The sequence below is a fragment of the Solanum lycopersicum genome, chromosome 9 (assembly GCF_036512215.1).
Source record: "Solanum lycopersicum chromosome 9, SLM_r2.1".
NCBI classification, from domain to species: Eukaryota; Viridiplantae; Streptophyta; class Magnoliopsida; order Solanales; family Solanaceae; genus Solanum; species Solanum lycopersicum.
The window spans coordinates 8,302,135-8,325,062 of NC_090808.1; the positions used below are offsets into that span (position 1 = coordinate 8,302,135).

The following is a 22,928-nucleotide window of genomic DNA, read 5'->3' on the forward strand; positions in this document are numbered from 1 at the left end:
TTCAACTCTAATGGGTCATGCATGAAAACATTGTGAATGGATAAATAATAATGTTTATATTGTTAATTGATGATTTTTAGTTTTAAAATACAATGAAATTATGATAAATATTCTCTTCAAATGTTGGCTAAAGAAATGGTATAATGAGCATGTTTGTGTATAGAATGAGCTTTGTTTTTTCTTGTGTTATTGTTGTTGTTTATCTACTCCCTAAGGGATATTTTATGATGACATGCTGAGAAAATGTTATAGGTGATGAATTCTTAGATTAAAGGGTAAGTTGGTTAAGTTTTTTATCTTTAAATATAGAAATGCTCTTGAGTGGCATGGTTCACCTTATTGGTGGCGGTATTTACCTGAATTCCTACTCGAGATCCATCCTGTGAATCATGATTAAACTCGAAAACCGAACCAGATGACTGACCTAGGATCTGGGATGGAGAAATGACTTCTAAATAGAGATCTCACCTGAATCACCAACAGAAGAACAAACTTCTTAACAAATATCAAACACCAAGATCTAATACCCTTACCCATGCCTAACACCTCAGCTAGGAATCCATTTCTAAACTGAAATTTGACCTCAACACTTGACCCCGATAATCAATTGGTGACCGAAATATGATAATAAGGACAAGACATGTACTCTCCACGTATAATCCTACCCTGACAACAAACTAGGAACACCACCTTGACACTTTACTAAGGTTTCAACCATGAATACTTAACTAGAACACGACACTTAATCCATATTCTACGAAGATCTAAATTGGAATATGAGAGTTGTCAATTCAAGGTCAAGACTCTAGTCCCGAATTTAGAAAAAGGAGTAAATTTTTTAATTAGTATCGGATATATATACATGAAACTTTAGTTAGGAGTGAAAGTTGATGTGTGTGATTGAAATAATGTTATGGAAAAGTGTTTTCCCTATTTTTCTTGAGGTAAGTCATTTTCCTTTATATTGATGAAAATGAGTTGATTTGGAAAAAAAATCAAAATATTTATGCCAACTAAACATGAGAAAATTGGAAAACGTCTCTCTCGAAATGCGTTACTTCAAATCAAACACACCCTTGATGCTTAAAATATGAATAATTATAAATTATAATTTTCATTTAGTGTAAATAAATGAGGGCTTAGTAATATCGTGTGTCAGACCTACAAATTTAATTATGCAGATATGAAAGGAATAATCATTATATTTTACAATAATAAATGCACATGAATGTCTTATATTTTCGTAGTATTGGAAGTTTCGAATTTAAATAAACAAAATTAGAAATATTACATTATGTTTAAAATTTTTATCTAATAAAATATACTCTCTCCATCCCAATTTATATGACACCTTTCAGATTTCCAGATTCAAACATGCCTATGTTTGCTATTGAATTTTCCGTATATCATTTTAAATATTTTTAATTGTAAATGATTCTTAATTATAATATTTCTTACGTAGTTTACATATATATATATATATATATATATATATATATATATATATATATATAAATTTCATTAAAAAAATTATGAAGATGCTATGCACAAATATTTGGTGAAACTTTTATTGTTTCACTCTCGAAAAATTAAAAGTAAAAAATAAATTTGGATGGATGTAGTATTTGTAAATTTTAACATCAAATTAATTATAGTAATGATCTCTTATAAATTTGTTCTACATTTTATATTTTTTATATTTGGATATTTAGTTTTCCCATTGCCTTTTGTTTTGTATAGTTGCTACACAATATCTCAATTAAGTATAAGTTTGTTGTAATATTAAGTTATACTATCTTTCACAATTTTTAAATGACAAAAAAGGAATAAAAAGAGAAATATAGTTAAAATATGTAAAAAGACAATGTTAGACACAATATCCTTAGGTTTTATCGACAATAGTTGATTAATTAAAAAAAAGTCTAACAAAATTTCAGAACTTGACGGCTAAATTCCCTGGACTTCTCCCCTTCTTTTTTCTGAGAGATAAATTCCTTCGCCTGACCGCATGAATTTTAGGGATCAACTAAATCAATTCCCTTGTTTCATCATCTTCCATATAGAGTAAGTTGTCAAATTACTGAAAAAGGGTTTATAATTTGTAATTATTTTTTTGATTTCTCATACAGTTCGGCAAAATTGTTTGCCATAGGTTGATATCTGTTGTAGGCATTTAGCATCCGGATTTTAGGCTTTTATCTAACATGAATTACATTTAGCAACTAGAACCTCCACTATTAATATGCTGAAACTTTAGTTTTTGTCCAAAACTTTAAAATGCGATTTCTTGAGCTTGGCAAGATTTGATTGAGACGATTCAATGTATTGGGGTCTAAGTGGATTGTGGATAAACGTTTGTGTTTTAGGATATTATTGGAGGCTCTTTGCTTAGGGTATGTTCCGACTGAAGGGGCTTCCCTCTTGTTTGTTTTCTTCAATTTGTATTTTGGTTACATGTAGTTGTTCGGGTTGTTCCACAAATCGAAATGAGCCCCGGTTGGTGCAAAAGACCAGTAAGGCATTAAAAACCTTTTGGTAGAGTCAACTTTGGGATTTCCAATATGGGCCCTATATTCAAATTTTTACTATTTCTGGGTCCATTTCCATTTATTGAGATTTTTCTAAATAAACATCCATAATGAAATTGTTATTTATAATATGTTGGTGTGGCAGGGTTCAATGGATTTTGAATAATTGATAGCTCATTTGTGGTTGATTTGGAGCACTCATAATCGGCTTTGAGGTAGGCTTCCATATAATTTCTTCATTGAGATTCTTAAATAATGTTTAGTATATATTCATGTAATTTTTTATTGTAATTTCTAGTTATTTAGATTGTGTCTTGTTATTCAATCTTCTAAGTTTGAGAAACTGCAACTTGTTGACTCGTAAAGACTTGGTAAATATATTAGCCAATAGTTCTTCCACTTGCTATAAATGAGACTTATATCTCCATATTTTTGCACTTCTCTCGTGAAAAAGAACTTTATTTGATGTTCTTAGTTCTTCCATGAAACACAAGATTGTGACATATAGTTGTTGTTGCTTTATTGTCCATGAACACTTTGATGCTTTCAGTCGGTTCTATATGAAATTCAACAAGAATTTTCCTCAGCCACAATGTTTAATTTATTGCACCTGCAGCTGTCCCAAACTCAGCTTCGATAGTAAATTTAGCTAAAATATCTGTTTCCAAACAACTCAATGAGAAATTTCGTGAACCTAGAGTAAAAGAGTACCCTGAAGTACTCTTTGCATCATCCTCGGAATCGCCCACATTAAGGTTGGACTAACCAAAAAGCTTCATAGGTTGGCTCTTCTGAAACATGACTGCATAGGTGATGTTTCCTTTGATGTATCACACAACTCTTTATGTCGCCTGCAAAGGCACTTCTCTAGGACAATGCATGAACCTTGATAAAACACTTACAACATAATCGGGTCTTGTAACTGAAAGATAAGTTGAACATCGAATAAAACATCTGAATTATGTCTCATTGACCTTTTCGGCTCAATGATTTACTTAGCTTCTTCTTTTTGTTCATGGGATTACTAATCTCTTAGCAATTTTCCATTTTTAGTTTCTTGTGAATTTAGTTTGTGTAATTTTTCTATCAAACGAAAAACTCAGTTTTTCCTTGTGTAATTTCCATTACAAGGATGTTATGAGATCAAGATCGAAACATTTAGAAAGATTTCATCATATCTTGCTTGAACTCATAATTTGCTTTTCTGCTACTTGTATTCAAAATGACATCCACATCAACAGAAACAACAAGAATCTTTCAGGAATTATGTTTACAATACAATGTGAATTTTGAAAGACTCATTTCAAAATCAATACGTAGGAAATAATCATCTATTAAACTAAACGATGTTCTTGTGAGTGTTTTAAGACATAAATAGCTCTATGTATTCAATAGAATTCATCTTCCTTTCCATATATAAAAAACCGTTCATGTTGTTCAACATAAATTTCTTCTTCAATAATGTCATTAAGAATACTAATTTGGCATCCATCTTATGCACTTCCAAGCACGTTGTGCTAAAACATTTATAAGCAATGTTATCATGTCGAGCCTAGATACTTGAGTAAAAGTGTCAGAATATTCTACAAAAAAATATGTGCATAAACATTAACTAAAAGTCTTGATTTATGCTTGTTGATTGAATCATAAACATTTACTCAGTTATGACCATCTACTATACTCAAATTATTTTTCTGCCTTGAGGTTTGCAACACACTGCCACATATCATTTTTTTGGATCATAAACAGCTACTCATGCATTGCATTTCTCCACTTTGGGTCTTTGATAGCCTCTTAAGGATTAGCAGATTCAATAATCACAACATTACATCTCTCATATATATCTGAGAGAAAACGAGTTTACCTAACTAGTGGATTATCGTCCCTTTCATTTGACCACGAGCTTGTCTTCTAGATGGAATTCCTTGAATCATATTGATTCCATTCTTCATTCTCCATCATGTGGACCTTCTGCTAATAATAATCTTCTCACCATCAAATAGAAAGATTATGTACGCTTTTGAAATATTACTGTAACAAATAAAAATTCTCGGGGCAACCTTTTTATCTATTTTATCCAGTTTGACCTGAGGTACATAGGTAAAACAAAGACAACTAAACTCTTTAAGAAAATGCAGCGGATGTTTGTATCCACATCATTCTTGAAAACGAGTTTGATCTTTCACAACTTTTCAGGGAATTCGATACTGTAGGAACACAACTTTATTTGCTGCCTCTGGCCAAAACATCTTTGGAAAATTCTTTTCGTGCAACATAGATCTTGCCATATCCATGATAATGTGTTTCTTCTCTCACTAACACTATTTTTTTATGGAGTATAAGGAGTAGTGAGTTGACATTCAATCCATTCTTCTTCACAAAATTGACCAAACCGATGCGAAGTGTACTCCTTGCCATTGTCAAACCTAAAATCTAAATTTTCAGAAAAATTTATTTTCCAATTTCTCTTTCAGCTTCCAAAAAATACTCTTGACCTCCGATTTGTACTATAAAAATAAATCCAGAACATTCGGGTAAGATCATCAATAAAAATAACATAATAAAGGCTAATTTTAAGTGAAGGACCTTTGGGGACCTCCATTATCTGTGTTAACCAGTTGGAACTTTCTTATTGCTCTTCAAGTTGCCTTTGGAAATGGAATTATCGTTTGTTCTCTGAATTAACAAGTCCAACATTCTAAGAACTCGCTTCCAGTATAGAAAGGTCATCGAGCGTCACGAACTCTTGTATTTTGAAAAACCCTTGATAATGATAGTGTTAGAGTCTCTTAAGCCATAACTCGTAAGCATTTTTTCTTGCTAAGTACACCACTTCTTCTTCCTCCAATATATTTAATGAGAAACTTTTGCCTCTCATTTTGACTTCAAAAAAGTCATGTCCTTATGCTTCCATGATCAAGCAATCTTTATCTTCGAAATACAAATCAAAACCTCTTTCTTACAATTGACCATACTTAATAAGTTTTGATCTAAATATGGTATGTAAGAACATCATCATTTTCTTTAGTACCTGATTGTGTTTCAGTTGTAATAGTTTGCATTCTCTTTGCTGGAATATAACAACCACGACCTATTCTTACTTTTGAAACTCCAGTAGGTTTCTAGTCATTAAAAAACCCTTTGTCATAAGTAATATGGTTTGTGCATCCGCTATTAATTAACCAAGCCTAGTTGATACATTGCTTGTAAAAAAGGATGCCACAAAGAGTAAATACTCTTCTTGTTGATTAAAAACCTAGACATTTGTGTCTTGCTACTGCCATTTGTTCTTGCAGATAATTGAATTATGCCTTAGTTGGTTGCACTTACTGAATTTAGCATCCATCCTTTTGCAATACTTATACAACGCGTGCCCATTCTTTCCGCAATGCTCACCAGGAGGATAGTTTCCTTTGAAGCTAACTGCTCTTCTTTTGTTGTTATAGGAAGGTGCTCCTTCTCCATTTTTTGGTTGATTCTCTAATTGTGTTTCATTTATCTTTACTATCTTCATGTTTTGCTGCCAATTCTTCCTCTCTAATTTCATCTTCTTTCATAACGCTTCTTTATTCTTGATCTTCCAAGGAATTCAATAATTTCTCCAAAGTGATTTTTGATAGATCAATGATGTTTTCTAAAGTGGTAATAGTTGCTTCAAATCTTTTAGGTACAACATCCAGAATCTTTTTAACATTATCTGATTGTTTAAACCCAGAACCACGTAATCTTACTCTATTTGTTATGCTCATAAGCACGTCAGTTTATCCACTGATTTTTGTCGATTTTTTCATCTTCTTTAACTCAAAATTTCTAATGAGATTCAACACTTGCATACATTTGATATGATCATCTCCTTTATATTTTACCTTGTTTATTCCTAGATGGCCTTTGCTGAATTTTGAAACATCATACGAGTGAAAATTGTTGAAGAAACCAATTTTCTCTTATTTGTTATTTTTGAGTTGAGCTATTATTTTATTTTTGGGGAGCTGAAGAACCTCATAGCATTCCTCGATTGCCTCCCAATTATCTAAATCTTCGAGATAAACTTCATCCTAAATTCCCGCATGTGAAAATTTTCTCCATTGAAGACAGGATGATTCGTTGCCGAGAAACATGAGCTGTCTTCCATGATTAATTTTTTTTTCTGGTTGTGGTGCTTGAGTTACTTGAATTAATCACTCACATAAATACCCACATACCCCGCAATATAAAAAAGCTTTGAGACAATTTTTTTTGTAAAATTCGTAATAAAAGTGGAGATGTCAAGAAGAATATCCGCAGAACCACATTTTTATTGATGTCTTTGTATTATGTTTCTAAAACTGAAAATGAAAAATAGGAAGCATTAAACCTAGGACTAGCAGATTTCTAGCTTACTAACTTACTCTTTAGTAATAGGTAAAGATATCTAACAACTAATTGACTAAGTCTTATTTAATATAAAGCAATAAAATTAAATTAACTACAGTTGAAAAACCAAATTCCTAACACAATCTTAGTACAATAAACCCATGACTAGCGGATTCCTAACTCAGTAACTTACTCCGAAATATTAGAAATAGATGTCTAACAAATGATTGACTAAGTCTTATCTAATATAAAGTAGTAAAAGTAAAATTAACTGTAGTTGAAAAAGAGTATTCCTAACACAATCTCAGTACCTTTAGTAACTTGTATAACATTTGATTGTCCTTGTGCTGATGTATCTTGCATTAATCATCAGGAAGAATTAAGCATGTGAACCCTTATAATATTTATTTACTGGAATTACACACCTCAAGTTGATTTCCCACACTTCTTAGGACATGTTTCTGCACTTGGTACACAAATTCAACAAAATTGTTTTTAAAATTAAATAAGATTCCACCGAGGGTACTGAATCATTGCATTCACAATACAATCTCTACATTTCTTAGAGGCATAAGTAGGAAATCTGAAGCAAAAATGACTCTGTAATTACCATAGTAAGTTCTTGAATATTGAACTAGTTTGTACACTTCTTCAATAGGCCACACTTATAGACAATTCAATGATTGTAAAAGATTTACAACTTAAAGTGTTAGATAATTATTATTTAATGAAATGTGTTGTGATCCTTGTGTAAATCAAAACTTGTAAGGGTCTCTTCTCATGATACGTTATAAGCCTTAAGGTCTGATGCCCTATGACAGTTCATGTAACTATACTTCTTTATTGAGATCTATTGAATATTCTTCCAACACCTCAACCAAATGAAGTTATTTCGTGGCAATTATGTTCCGTACATAATTCTAATCACAAAAGAAAATCCCCTTTGATTTCCTCTCATTCATCTCTATTCTTGCGGTTGAGTAGTGGGTTGATTTGATCAGAAAAGTAGTATACCTACGACTGAATCAATATCGCGTTCTCCTTTGCTACTATGAAGGAAAGTCTGTTGGCATTGTAGTATTGTTGAATCTGCTAGGACTCTATATTGTTGTTTGGTTCAAAAATATTTATTGAATGTGGAGATTTCGAAAGTAGCTTTATGATACATTATAGGTCAACAATAAATAGGGGTTGGTAGTAAAACAATTCGAGACTTTGGATTAGGTTTAAGGCCCCACATGTGTGCGTTAGCCTCAAACATTTCTTCTTGTAACAATGTTATTGGGGAAATTTTTTTATAGGTTTATTTTGTTTTAATTTTAGATCTTGATAGAATGAGTGCGTTCACTATTAGTCAACAGACCAGGTTCCTTGACTCAACAAGAACAATAACAAAGGGTAAATAATGACAAGAACACAATACACGTAGTTTACGTGAATCACAGTTACATTCAAATTGCAAAAACTAAGTTTATGACTATTCGTCATAATTTTATGAAGAATAGTCACAACCTTCAAGTCCATTCCAATGACCGAGATTTCTTCCATTTCCTCCACCTTTGGAGATTGTGCACCAATCAATAATACTTTTTCAAACCTGGCTGTTGCGTGTACATTTGCACAAGGGATACGGTCCCTGGGTTTATCAATTCATCAAAAAACAAATATTAGAGCCCATAGATATTACATGATGGAAATATCATTTCAGGAAATTTTATAAACTCGGTCTAATACTCCCTAAAACATCATATTTCTTATAGATTATTTAAAGCTTTAATAATATACACATAACCATCACCATATAATTTAGACAAGTGCTACTGCATACTCAAACCATGTAGGATCCAAACAGAACACCCTAAATTTCAAAAAAGATCTATTCCAATCTATAGCTTATCCTTCTGTGTGTTTAGAAACTATCTTCACCCTTTGATGAATGAGAACTTCATTCATAGAGGTTCACTGATCAACTTTATATAACAAAATTCAGAACACTCTTCAAAAATATTTGTCACGACCGGAGTCTAGACCCCAGTCGAGACCGGCGTCATTGACCTCTCAAAGGTCGCAGACAAGCCTACTTACGTCATTTTTACTTCGTCTAGGTTAATTTTTGCGGAAAATTTGAAACTTTTTCTTTCTTAACATACATTCTTAACATTCTATTAGATTCGTAATTGTTCACCATCAATCATCTAACATTAAGATCATTAAATGAATGAAATAGTTTAATATAGAATTAACTGTATACTTGCCAAAACGGAACCAATACAATGTCTGAACAAAAGCGAAAAGAAACGCGAGTGGAACATACTCCACAAGCTCAATCCTATAATTAAGCTAGAATATAATTGGCAAGCATCCTCGAAAACATGAGGGCCTACCAAGTCCGGATGAATTCTCCACGTCAGGATAGTTTCAGTGTCAACCTGTAGCTCTAGCGTCCACCTATGCGTGCACCTAAAATTGTTAATTTTATGGAATTAGTACACACTTGTACTAAGTATGGGTATATGCAAGCACACACCAAGCACATGCATGAGAAAGAATAGCTCTTTCCTAACAACATGATTTATGACAAGTCAAGTCAGTGGACTTTCAAAATTTGGATTAGGAAAGTCAATGGACCTGCCAAATTTGGATTTGGAAAGTCATGCCATGGGCGTAACATGCATCATCAAACTTATAATTTTGCAAACAACACATAACATATTTCACATATCATATCACGTAGTTAATATCATTCTTTCATATTCAATGAGACCTTGGGATATTGGACTTGACGTTAGAACTTTCCTAAATGAGGGCACAACATATGGGTCCTCAACTATGGAAAACTTCTTTAGCAAACATAGAGTTTGCTTCATTCATTCGTACGTACATCATTTTTCATTCCTTCACATACTAGTGAAATCACCAGTCATACCTACGATGTAGTTTAAGACTCTCATCGAGTTTGCTATGCAATGACAAAGAATTACCTAGCGTCATTACCTAAGTAAAGGTCACCTATTAATTATTCAATCCTAAACCTTTGGTATTGTTCATTTCATTATGTGCATCATTTGACGCTAGCCTTATTCATTCATTGGGAACTTTAGCTTTGACCGACATAGATCATGTGAGAATCATGAAATCTAGTGTCTTTGACACAACGAAAATATGTGGAATCATCGTCAAAAATGACCCAAAACATACATGCATACATGGGAATTAAACCCCGCCAGATCCCTATATTGGAAGTATAGGTTCGAAGACTAAGATATATAAGGAGACTGATACCCAGCATGCCGGACTGTCTCATCTCATGGGAGTTACGTTAACCTTCTCCCTTCCCTAAATAAGGCATCACCAGTCATAGCTAGTCTATTAGTGCTCAGTATAATGTTCTATTACATTCAACTCGTACGTTATGGAAGCTGGCTTCTAGTATGAGGACTTCATAGCTCAATAAATGATTTCTCATATCATCATTATTATTTAGTGTGTTAATCTCAATACTTTCATTAGAGTGTTCATAGAGGATGGTCTCTTCATTAACTTTATACTCTCATAGGTGAGAACATTTTTTGTAAAATTTACTTAGGCTGATTTGAGATTGCTCTCATCTTTTACATTAGCCTCATGTCATGTTGTCACCACATTCATTAACAGTAGCACATTTTCTCTTCATAATTACCCACCCCATTTTACGTGAATGTTCATTTCATCATATGTCAATGCACTTGGCCATTTAGTGTGTTTCACACTCTTACTTAACCATTCTAGGGCTTTATCATTTCATTGTTCATTTCATCATTTCTTTGTTCATTTCATCATTTCATTGTTCATTTCATCATTTCATTGTGTGCCAATGTCCTTGGCCATTTAGTGTGTTTTACCCTCTTCCTTAACCCTTGTAGGGTTAAATCATTTCATTACATACATCTTAGGTTCTCTTATTTTAAACGTATGCCAGACTTATTGATTTATAAATACAAGCCATGAGGCTTCATTCATTGTTCGTTCAAGTGATTCATATCTTCCTAAAATTATGTAGTACAAGACTTATGTATCTTGTATGTATTCCAAGATCTCGATTTTGATCTATGTAGGTGGCATTATTCTTGAACATTTAATTAACGTATGATTTATGTATCAATACAGAAATTTGGGCAAGGGAACCCAAGTTCGAAATCCTTGGACAATACTTACATTTTTTCTTCACTTTATTTTTAGTCGTCATGACATTGTGACCCTAGATCGATCCCCAACATCAACATTCTATCGTTATTTTTCTCATTGGATTCTCCTATTATTTGACCGAAGGGTTGTGTGATCGAATCCCCACAACCCCTTTTATTTTTCATTTAAAACTGTGTTGTCCAATTTTCTTAGACCATGAGGTTGTGGGATCAAACCCCCACAACCTGTCCTTATTTATTCTTTAATTTTTCTAGGGGCTGTGAGGTTGGAACTCCCACAGCCTCCATATTTTATTTTTATTTAAAATTGACTTAGCTAGGCGTTTGGTAGTGAGGTTGTGGGATCGAGCCTCCATAGCCTTACTTTATTTTCTTATGTATTTCGGCCTTCTCATTTCCCGTCTTGAGGTCTTGGTTTCGATTTCCACACCTCATATTTTCTTTTTTATTTTCTTCTTTTATTTCATTCGCTTCCTGGAGGTCGTGGGTTTTTAATTTTTTTTGCATTCTCCTTTCTCAGCCAATATACCCCATTTCGAATCCCCCTAACCCCTTTTCTTTTTCTTCCGAATTTAAGGTGTTATACAGGTGAGGTCACAAGTTCAAATCCTTGTGGCCTCATCCGTTTAAAAACAATTAAATTTTCCACATTTTACCTCTATATTTTAGCCTAACAAACTTATATTTTTAGCTGGAACTTAATCATTTTCTCAACTTATTTTCTTCAATGTTTCCACTTGAAAACTTAGGACACTTCATGGATCGTTTAACACTTTTTAGGGGGGTATTTCATGGATTTGTTTAGCAAAATTGTTGACACTCAAATCAGCCCCATTTCCTTTTTAATGAACATCGCGATTACATATATTTATGTAAGAAAAATGACTATCAAACAATATTAAACTTGAAGCCTTAATTCGGCCTCATTCAAGTACATTCACAGTAACATTTTTTTACATATGCACAAACTTTCAATACATGGTTGCCTATCATACGATTTCAAGTACACTACATAATCATATTCATCACGAAAAATAACATACACCTAAATCTACCTGTAATCATACCCAACCTACGATTCATTTGGAGCTAGTGAAAGCGGCATGAAAGATGGGAAACAATCCTAGTTTTCGAATGAATAATATGAACTTTAAGGGGTATCTTTGGTAGAGGGACCAAGAGAGAAGAAAACCCATACATTTTTGACATTAAACTCTTGAATTACTGCCCAAAAACTTCACCATGGAACACGTCTAAACCTCCTCAATATCAACTTCACTTGAATGACAACCTCCCTCAACCTAGTGTGCGATTAATGTTTTTTATTGTTGTGATTTCATGTGAGTTGTTCAAGTGTGAAGAACTTGTGTTATTTTTCTGCTTTTGTACCTTATTTTGGCAGAGAAATTTCGTGTGATATAATAAGGGGAATTGAGCGTGAGAGTTGAGAGATAGACGTGACACAGTAGGAGTTATATTAGGCTTAGAAGTCTAGTTTAGGTCTTAGTCAAATAAGATTTACTTAATTATTTAAAATGTGATTTTAATGTTATTTTAAATCAGCTAATGAATAAAAATTATTAATTTATTATATTAATTCAATAGCTTAAATAAAAATCACATTAATTCCTTACTTCAACCTAGGTTCGAACCAGGGTGAAGCAAGACATCACTTCAAGAGCACAATTTCATCTCTCTCTCCGCAAATTGCCCCTCCAGCTTATTTATTAAAAAATTAATTATATATTTAGGGTAATTATGATAATACCCTTAGACTAAAAAAGACCATTTTACCCCTAGACCATCCAAACCTAAGATTTCCTCCTTTTTAAGTCGGGTAAAGACTCCTTGGAGTAAATCTTCATATGCCAGATCCATACATGGTTGGACCCAACCTTTCCAAGATAAAATAACTCCCCAAGTTAGTTGGCTTGGCGCATCAATCAGTGTGAGCCCTAGTCTAATCATAGGCATACTTGACACATTAAACATCACTTAGTATATCCATTTTTAGGGTTGTTACAAAATTTAGGAAATTTTAATCTATAATAACGAATGAAAGTGTTACCACTATGATAAATAACACAATTTGGTGTTTCTTTGGTTTGATTCTCACGTTGACCTCTATGAAACCTTCTCTTACATTCAAAATTCCTTATCTATGTCCCTTTTATCAATATATTTGATTTCTTACTTGATCTGACCCAATTCATTTTCTGTGTGAACATTGTGATCATGGATAGTAGACATACCCTTCATTTATTTCTTCAATTGTTCGTGAATGTGCAGATTACTATTTCAAGGATTGAATGCTCTAATACCAATTGACGCATGAAATTAACTAATTTAGAGTTAGAATCCCGAGGAAGATGATTATGCAAATCCATGGATATTGTGGTTTTTTTTATAAATAAACTATTAAAACAATAGAGAAAGACTTGAGTAAAAAATACTACAGAATTGTCAAAGGGGATTATTTTATTAATAATTCAGAGACAAACACTTATATTCCTAACTAAAAATAGAAAAATATGCAAGTCAAACTCAAATAACAAATAAAAGAACTAGTTACATAATGCAAGTCACTTGGAATATAACAAAATAATCAATAAAGCAAAAAGTAGCTAAATATTTTATTCTGCAATATCCTAAGATGTACTGTCAACACTCCTCCTTGGATCAGAAATTATAGATTGTAGTCTCATCTAAAATTGTCCTTGTGAGCAAATCCGCTAATTCATTTTTTGTCTTGCCAGACTTGTGTGCATCTTCTATTGGATTAAATGAGAAGCTCTTACCTCTCATTTCAACTTGTAAATTCCATTGCTTAGTAGAGTAAAATATTCGACAATATTTTTATCCAAATAATAATTTAAATCCTTAACTGATTAACAGACAAACACTAAATAAAATTCTATAAATATTAAGCACATAAAGAACATCTAAATTATTTTGTACGTGTATTTGTTTTAATGGCAATAGAGCTTTTTTCTATTGCAGGAATACAATTACCATTCCCAATTCTTTCTTATTTTTCATAGGAATAAACTCTTTGAGAATACTTATTTCATATGTCGTGTGTTTTATAAAACAACTATCAATCATAAAAAAATCAGATTTTTTGGTTGAAAAACAACTTGCCACAAGAAAGTGGTATTCTTCTTCTTCGTTAGTGGTGACTTTCCCAACTGTTCCATCTATTTGAAATTTGCTTTTGCAAATAACAACATCATGACCAACTTGTTTGCCGATTTTGCATTGTGCATCTTGTCTCTTCAAGAATTTACCATGAGATTTATGACTGACTATTAGATCTCCTTCAACCATGTGATCTTGCCTCATAAGCCTCCTTATTCGGGCTACGGTTTGATTATTTGACAGCAAATTAATTTTATAATGCTCTTCAATGGCTTTCCAAAGATCAAGATCATCAAAGTAAATTTCCATCATCACAATCCATAATTGATCATTTTCACCATAAAAAAATTAGAGGAGCCATTTATGAAAAACTATTTTCGGAATCCATTTTTTCATACATGTCCGTCAAGAAGAAGACTTTAGATAACAATTCTTTGTTTTTAATTAAAATTAAAACTAAGAAAATAAGGGGGAATGACTCATAGAAAAAAATACTGCAGAATTGTCAAAGGAATTATTTTATCAATAATTCAAAGACATAAATTTAAAGTTATAATTGCTAACTAAAATTAAAAAATATACTAGTAAATTTCAAATAACAAACAAAAGAACTAACTTCTAAATTCATGAGACATAGGACTCAAATAAAATAATTTAAAAACATTGAAGTAGCTAACTATTTTATTCTTCATTATCTTGAGACATATTCTCAGTTAAAATAAATTCGAGAAGAATAGTTGAGTCAATTGTATTCAGAAAGAGAGAATTTTTTTACCATCAAACCTGAAATCTTAATCCTCATACAAATGTTATATATGAATATATGACAAGACTAAAATGAATCACTATTATTCAAACTAACTAACTTCACTGTTGCATCTAACTCCTAACAAACTGGCAGATTTATCCACCTCCTCATTTCTTAATGACTTTTGCCACCTCAGCTAATTAGTTTTTAAAGCGGTTTAATTTCAATTTTGTTGTAAAGTATTTGTAGTATAGGGAATGTATATTATGTGGAGTCCTTTTAGGGTATGGTTAGGAATCCTTTATGGGGACCAAGTTAGATTTCCCTATTAATAGATAGGTCCTCTTCAGTGTAAAATCATCCCTCAAGAGAGATAACAAGCCTTTTCTTCTCTTTATTTTTTCTTCTTATTCTATATTTTCATAACACATTTGCGATTATATATCTATTATTATATGCATGAATTAAATTTTTGTTCACTTATTAATGATTTTGGTCTAATTGATAATCTTGCAATATTAAGATCCGTCATTGTTGTTGCGAGAAATGAGTGTCGGCTCTACATATAGAGGTCTCTAGTAAGTGGTTGTATATTTGTACTATAGTTCTTTGAGTATGAATGTTTTGATTTTTCTAGTTTCAAGATTCCAAATGAAACTAGAAGTTTCTTGAATCCTCATTTGATTCCATTGGGCATAAATTAAATATTCGTAATCACTAAAATGGTGGATTTAATAGAATATTCTTATGGAAAATATCTAGGTTTATTTCTCTACTTATCAGTTACAAGGTTAATGGTTTGGTCTTGATGGTTTGAGTCTAGGAGAAAAAATATTCTCGTAGACTGCAATTGTCATGTTCCGTAGCATATTTTATGCACAATAACGAGCATTGACTGTATTATACGTGAAGGGTTAATGTTTAGTATATACAATAGCTTTGTTCCATCTTTTCTTTATTGCTTTCTAAAAATTAATCATATCTAGGATATGCTCAACTGATTCGGTCCGTGTTTTACTTATGTAAGTAGACCACTACAACTGAAATGACCACATACATTTTGGATTAGGATAAATTTTGACAGTTGAGAAATTTCTCTTCAGTTGATCAAACTTTGAATACACTTCTCTAATGCACTTTATGAATTGAAAATGAACTTTTGTAGCGGTGAAGCATCGACAGAATGATGAGGGGGTAGAGGAACAGTTTTTGTGAACCTAAAGTACTGTGCAAACCTTTTCAGAGAGTAATAGGACACTCCAGATTTTCCAAAACTTGAGTTCCTTATTGCGAGACCATATTGTAGGTCTCGAGAAATAAGGAAGTTTGATCAAATATCTTCTAGAGGTTGCTTATTATATGGGATATGTCCCGCCAATTTCATCCATCCAGGTGAATATGGAGTGAACTAGCTAGGAGATATGGGGGAACATAAAATATTCTCGGAAGTTGTTCTGTTTTAGATTCTCTTGAGCTAGGGCAATCCCTAAAGTTGTACTGTTCTCATTATCTTTAGGCGAAGGTCTATACTGTGGGAAGTAAGACTATAGCCACAGTTGTGGAATCTAGAAGGGCCTCCTTGCAGGACCAATTCCTTGGGTATCTAAGCTCCTATAGCCTCCATATATATGAGATAGTATGAAAGGAGACAAAGAAACTTTTTTGCCGAACCAAGAGTTATGGGTAGATTATAATACTCCTTCGCTACTATAGACGAACCAATGCAAAAAATAAATTTGCAGAGCCACATATTGAGAAACGCCAAATGTTCCTCTTCATTTTCACTTTCTTTTTACGTGTTAACTTTGATGAGCTAATTTCTTAGTTAGCCAAGGATTTGGTTATTTAGGGGGATCTTATGGGTCCTACAGCTCTAGTTGTAGTCTTACTTTCTCTAGTATAGACCTTTGACTTATGATACACAGAATTGTATGAATTTAGGGATTGAACTGGCTCAAGGTAAGTTAAAACAGAATAGCTAACTAGGATGTTTTATGTTCTCTACTCATGTTCTTCCATATCTCCTCGCTAGCTAACTCCATATTCACCTAGATCAATAAAATTGGCAGTGCATATCCCATCTTGTACGCTAGCTCTAGTAGATATCGGGTCCAACTTACTTATTACTCGAGACCTCCAGTATGGTCTCGCAATAGGGAGTTCAAGTGTTGGAATAGCTAGAGTGGAGTATTACTCTCAAAATTTATTAGCACAACAGTTCGGGTTGACGCAGACTATTCCTCTACCTCCTCAAAAGTCTGTCAATGCTTCCTTATAGAAATGATCGCTTTTAAATTAGAAAGTGGAATTGGACAAGTAGATTCAAAGATTGACCAATTTAAGAGAAATTTCTCAGTTGTCGAATTTCATCCTAATCTCAAATATATGCCAACGTTTGAGTCGTGGTGGTCTACTTACATAAGTAAAACACATACCTAATTAGCTCTGCAGATCCTACATAGGATTATTTGTGAGGAAGCAAAAAAAAGAGAAGGAACTAAGGTATTGTATATGAAACTTTAACTATTCATGTATAATACACTCAAAACTCGTTATAGTGCATAAAAGTTAGATTACACTAATGCCAATAAGAAATTATCGTGTTAATGAATGGGTTGGACCCGACTATCAAAGTTTGCTTAAACATCTAAACTTTAGCAACCAAATAGATTTAGAAACTGAATCTTCTTATAAATGGATTTTTTCCTTCATTATTCAATATAGGTAAAGCTTAATAATAAGTAGAAAAATAAACAACAAGATAACTAACCAAGCACAAAACAATTAATTTCAATATAACTTGTCTTCAAACTAAACAACTCCTACCTTTTTACAGTAATCATTCAAAGTTATAAGTAAACACTTGAATTTAGCCTCAACCGATAAATAAATACTTAAACTTTGAATATGCACATATGGATATCTCAACTTGTCTTCATTGTTGCATGATCTTCGATTGAAATTCTATGTATCTCAAAAATTTATGTGTAGTGTCAATGATGGATGTCTATAAAACAGAATAGTGACGAGTTATAATGTTTATAGTTGTAAGTTGAGTCAAATTGAAGTTTCTGAATGTTTATTTTTCAAATTAGAATATTTATTTATCAAAGACAAGTGTCTCACTATGTAATGTGGTTTTTAAAAAAACATGAATTCAACGTTCAAGAATGAAACGCGTGCGCGCGCACACACACACATATATAATCCTTGTAACAAAATCTAAAAAACTACTTTTAACAAGAGAAAGGGGAAAGGCCATTATCATTCGGTTCTTGGTAAGCTTAATTTCTAGTTCTTTTTCATGTAAGATATTTTTTCTTATTCCTTTTTTCCAGTAAGATAAATTAAGTCAGTAATTTACCAAGGGGTTAAATATATGAATGAGAAAATATACGAATTGGCTTGAGGATTCAACAAATACAATAGATACATACTTAGTAATTTTAACATGTATAAGAAGTGTAATATTTTGAAAAGCAAAACCATATAAAAGTATATATAGTTTGAAAAAGATCCAATATATCCAAGAAGATATAATTAATTATCAAGTTTTGTTTGATAAATTTGAAAAAGAAGACAAAATTAAAATCCTTTAGGTTACTTTGATGGGCTATCTGTCAGTGTTAATTCATGCACATTTAAAGTATGTTTGAGGTTCATAACTCAACTCTCTTCTTTGATTTTATATTTGTGCATTTTTCAAGTATTTTCATTTGTAATATAATCATAGAGTACTGTATTACAATTTTTTTGATAACATAGAAATGCTAAATTTCTCTAGATCTTATTTTTTTCTTGCTTGTTAATTAGTCGATGTTCGTTTCCTCATTAGGATTGACAAGGTAAGGCCTAGATCCCCTTGCTTGTTCTTAGTTTTATTGAGTATTTTTATTTTAATAAAAAAATGATAGACGCTCTATCTACCGGTATAAATTGAAAAAAAAATAAGTAGTGTAATTTTTTGTTGAAGGGATTCGGATGAAAATCTAAGCTACAGCCCGTCCGATAGACTCCTAGCTTGACAAAAAGACTAATTTCTGAATTAAATAAACCTATAGAACATATAAACAAAACAAAGAAATTAGTCACTTGTGCTTTTTCAGGAAAGAAGGATTTAATGAGCTCAAATTCAATTGATCCATTGATTTTCAAATGGGTTGCTGGGATATATTATTATATACACCATATGTATATTGAATAACTACATCAAAAACATTTTGTAGCAACACTTAAATATCAGTAATAGCTTAATTACAACTAATTTATTAATGTTAATATCTTCATTACCCCAATATATATACATAGAGTCAATTACTAGTGAGGAGTATATCTTAATACTCTTTATAAATGTGGCTAATGTTTATATAGACATAGAATCTAATGACAATTAACTAAAGACAACTTAAATTTTAACACTCCGTGTTAATGTGCATAGTTATTACTGCTAAAATTTTATTTATTATAGCGAATTTAGCAGTTGAAGATGTCAAAGAATGAATTGTGATATCTCAACGATTTCCAATGCAGCCAGATCATGTTCAAAAATCAAATTATTGGTTCTAATAAAATAGGGAAACACAGAATGATTGAAATAACTTTCAATAATTTAACTAAGCATTGAGAGGATTTAAATATCCAAAATAAAATATATAATTTCCATAATTTAAAAGATAAACAACATAAAATATCTCAAAAACATAACAAACTAACTAAATTTAGAAATTAAAATTTTTTTCAAACTAAACAACTTATTTTGCTAAAAGTTTCTACATTAACTAAAAGAAAACTTCAACACTCCTCCTTTGCCTGAGTTACTACATTTGAAAAATATGTCCCTCTTCAGTTTTTTCTTTGGTAATTTATGGTGGACTTTTTGCATTTTTTTTAACATGCAAAATTTCTTCTTTCTTTTTCTTCTTCTGATTTTGTTATTAAAAACCACATCAAATAATATTATCTTGTGTAGATGTTTTTTGAAGTTTCTTTAATATAATCTTTTGTATAATTTACTGAATGACGTAGTAAGGATTTTTCTTCCATCACAACGTCACATATCACATAAGTTTAAAAATACGGTTTTCTGTCAGGATGTTAACTAAGGCGCTGCATGGTAGGAAACCAAAATTATATTTGCTTTCTTCTTTTTAATTTATATATAATGGTGTGTTGATTGTTCTTGTGAAAGTTCAGAATATGTTTGAATGACATAGGTTGGAGAGATAAAAGTCAAGTCGGCAAGTACGACTACGACCTCAGTTGGACTTACGAAATTTTAAAATTGGAGTCTCTAAAACTCGACAAGGGCGAATCACCGACCAGGTCGATGATATTGATTTTGTATGCCTTTTGGAACCCAAAATTAACTAGTGGTCCTCTAAAACTTGACGGGGTAACTGCCTATTCGGTCGGCAAAACATATGTCGTCGAATGTGTGATAATTAGATGGTTGTTAAAGGCCAAAAGTTTATAATTTCAATCTCATTCATTTTCCATCACTTCTATATTCTATAACTCACATCCAGTCAATTTTTTTGTATTCTTGCATTTTTATAACATTTAAGTCGTCAAGATTGTGTTCAAAGTTGGATATCGTTGCCGCCTAGATATTCAACTTTATTATTCAGCATATAATGTTGGTTTTCCAAACTTTGAATTATTCTTTAGTGATTTGTAGTTATTTGCAATTATTTCTATATAATGATGTGTGTTAGGCCTCTCTAATTGAATTTTTATGCTTGTGTGCCTATTTTAGTTTGAATATTGTGCCAAAAATTCCTATATTGTTGAATTCCAGAGTATTTTGTCCTTTGAAGTTAATTAAAAGTTTCAGATTTTGTCCAAATATTTTTGGGTTTAGTTGAGTGAAGTCTTAGTGACCTACATTTGTGTCAAATGACGTAATTTTTCCAATGATAGAGCGGTTGAAGTCATTCTTAAGGGCAAAAGTTGTCAAATGGACAAGTTTTGCTAAATTGGTAGTAGTCTGATTATACCAATGTTATGGGTTATCTAGTTCTATGTCTAATTGACATTTTTATCGTCTTGATTTTGTTTTTGGGAGCGCAGGGCTAAGTTTGGGATATTGGGTGAAAATAGGCACGTTGGGTCGTTTGGCAAGGTCAGTCGATCTCGCCATTCCACTTGGAAGTTTGGTGAATTACCCTTTATCACCTCTTATTTCATTTGTAATATTGAGTTGGGTTCTTTAACTTTCGCCGACAAGCCTAAGTTCACTAAGTGCACTCTATGACTGCTGAAAGTCCTTTTTGATCACCCTTAATGAGCCGTAACCACCAAAATGCATTGTAAATTTTGGTAGGCTAGTCCTCGCTCACCAAATAGTGTGAGCGGTTTTCCGAAAGGCCCTTCCTATAACTAACATGCTATTTTTTCTTGGAAATTTTGAGCCACTCTTTTCGGCGTGCCTAATCTAAGTTGCATAAGAGATTTGGAAACTCAACAAGCAGAACAAGAAGTCTATCTAAAACTAATTTTCTACAATTTTGTATGAATCAACTCTAACTCTTTTTGATATATTTAAATATATGGCAATAACCGATCTTTACATGACACCCTATAAGAGATCAATAGGTATTGTGATAAATAAAGGGGGAGCCGATGCTCCTAACATCGGGAGGAAAAAACCTCCAAAGGGAGGCAAAGTCAAAGAATAAAATCCATCATATGAGGCTCTAGACCATAAATCTTGATAGTGAGGGGTACCAAGCTTCATTTCCTAAGTTGGTTGATAATAAACAACTACATTCTCGGATGAATGATATCTTTGCTAGGTCCCTTCCTAACTCGGCTAGAGTCTTAGTTGCCTCCTCCCCAGAAGATAAAGTTCCAACACCGACACCTCTTGTAGATTCACTGCCACCTATGGTCCCTCTTTCCCAAATAATTAATAGTTTGAGAAGTAGATGAGTTCCAGTATATTTTTGATGAGAAACGACTTTCTACAGAGGGCCTTGAAGGTAGATACTCCACGGTGAGGAACAACCTCTATTTCCAAAGGTTTGATCAGTTTACCATGTCCCAAGGCCCCTACATTCCCATATAGGTCCACTAATTCAATACAACATATAGAGAGTTGGTTCCTATGGAGAAGAAGAAGGCTAGTACATTCAAATCGCTGAAGTCTGTCATAGTACGGGGAAAGAAAGTAATGTCTAGTGGCAACCACATTAATACTGTACTTGGAAGAGATTTAGGTGATACAAAGGCGTATGAAGGGTTCTTACCATTCAGTTCCTGAATGACTCGCAGGGGTGGCTTGAACAACTGATTTTCCTTACAAAAGAAAGGTCTACTAAGGCTACCTTACAATTGAGACAAAAAGCTCATCATGAGTTTCCAAAGGATTGATATGATGTCGTTCAAGCCAATAAACCTTAACTCTATCATTCTGTAACTTGAAGGATGCCATTACGGCTTTCGACTTCAACATTATAACCTTACAACTAGGTTTAAGGTTCCACTTAAAGGACCCTCTTAATGTCATTCAAGGTAACATTTCATTCATATGTACAAGACTAAGAGGGTCTAGCATCCTAAGTCAAGACATCCCATATTAACATTCACACATGCATCAAGTAAGGGACACAAGTCAACCTAGACAAGACACAATGTACCTTACATTAACACATATTACATGTATTTCTAGAAGCACATAGAAAAAACCCTTATAACCTTTAAGTCATCCTATACACTACCATTTCATAATCAATATGACCATCATAGACTCATATTGTCAAGTAGGAATAACCATGCATCAACTGTAAGACTGTATACCTAAAGACATATACATAGTCTAACATGGTCACCTAAATAGCATTAATAGAAGAACATATATATTTCATGTAATATATAGTATTGAACTTCAAAAGATCATCATAATACTTCAAGTTGTTGTCAAAAAGGTCATAATCATCATATTACTTAAAAGAACGCCCACAAGGCCACAACAATTGC

General features: G+C 32.5%; 1 long non-coding RNA gene across 1 annotated transcript; it reads left to right on the top strand.

The window, feature by feature from the left end:
- Nucleotides 1–1,927: 1,927 nt before the first annotated feature.
- On the top strand, nucleotides 1,928–21,087 carry LOC138338326 (uncharacterized). The gene is made up of 3 exons (XR_011211787.1): nucleotides 1,928–2,064; nucleotides 2,674–2,743; nucleotides 21,021–21,087. It is a non-coding gene; the product is annotated as an uncharacterized lncRNA (long non-coding RNA).
- Nucleotides 21,088–22,928: the final 1,841 nt, after the last annotated feature.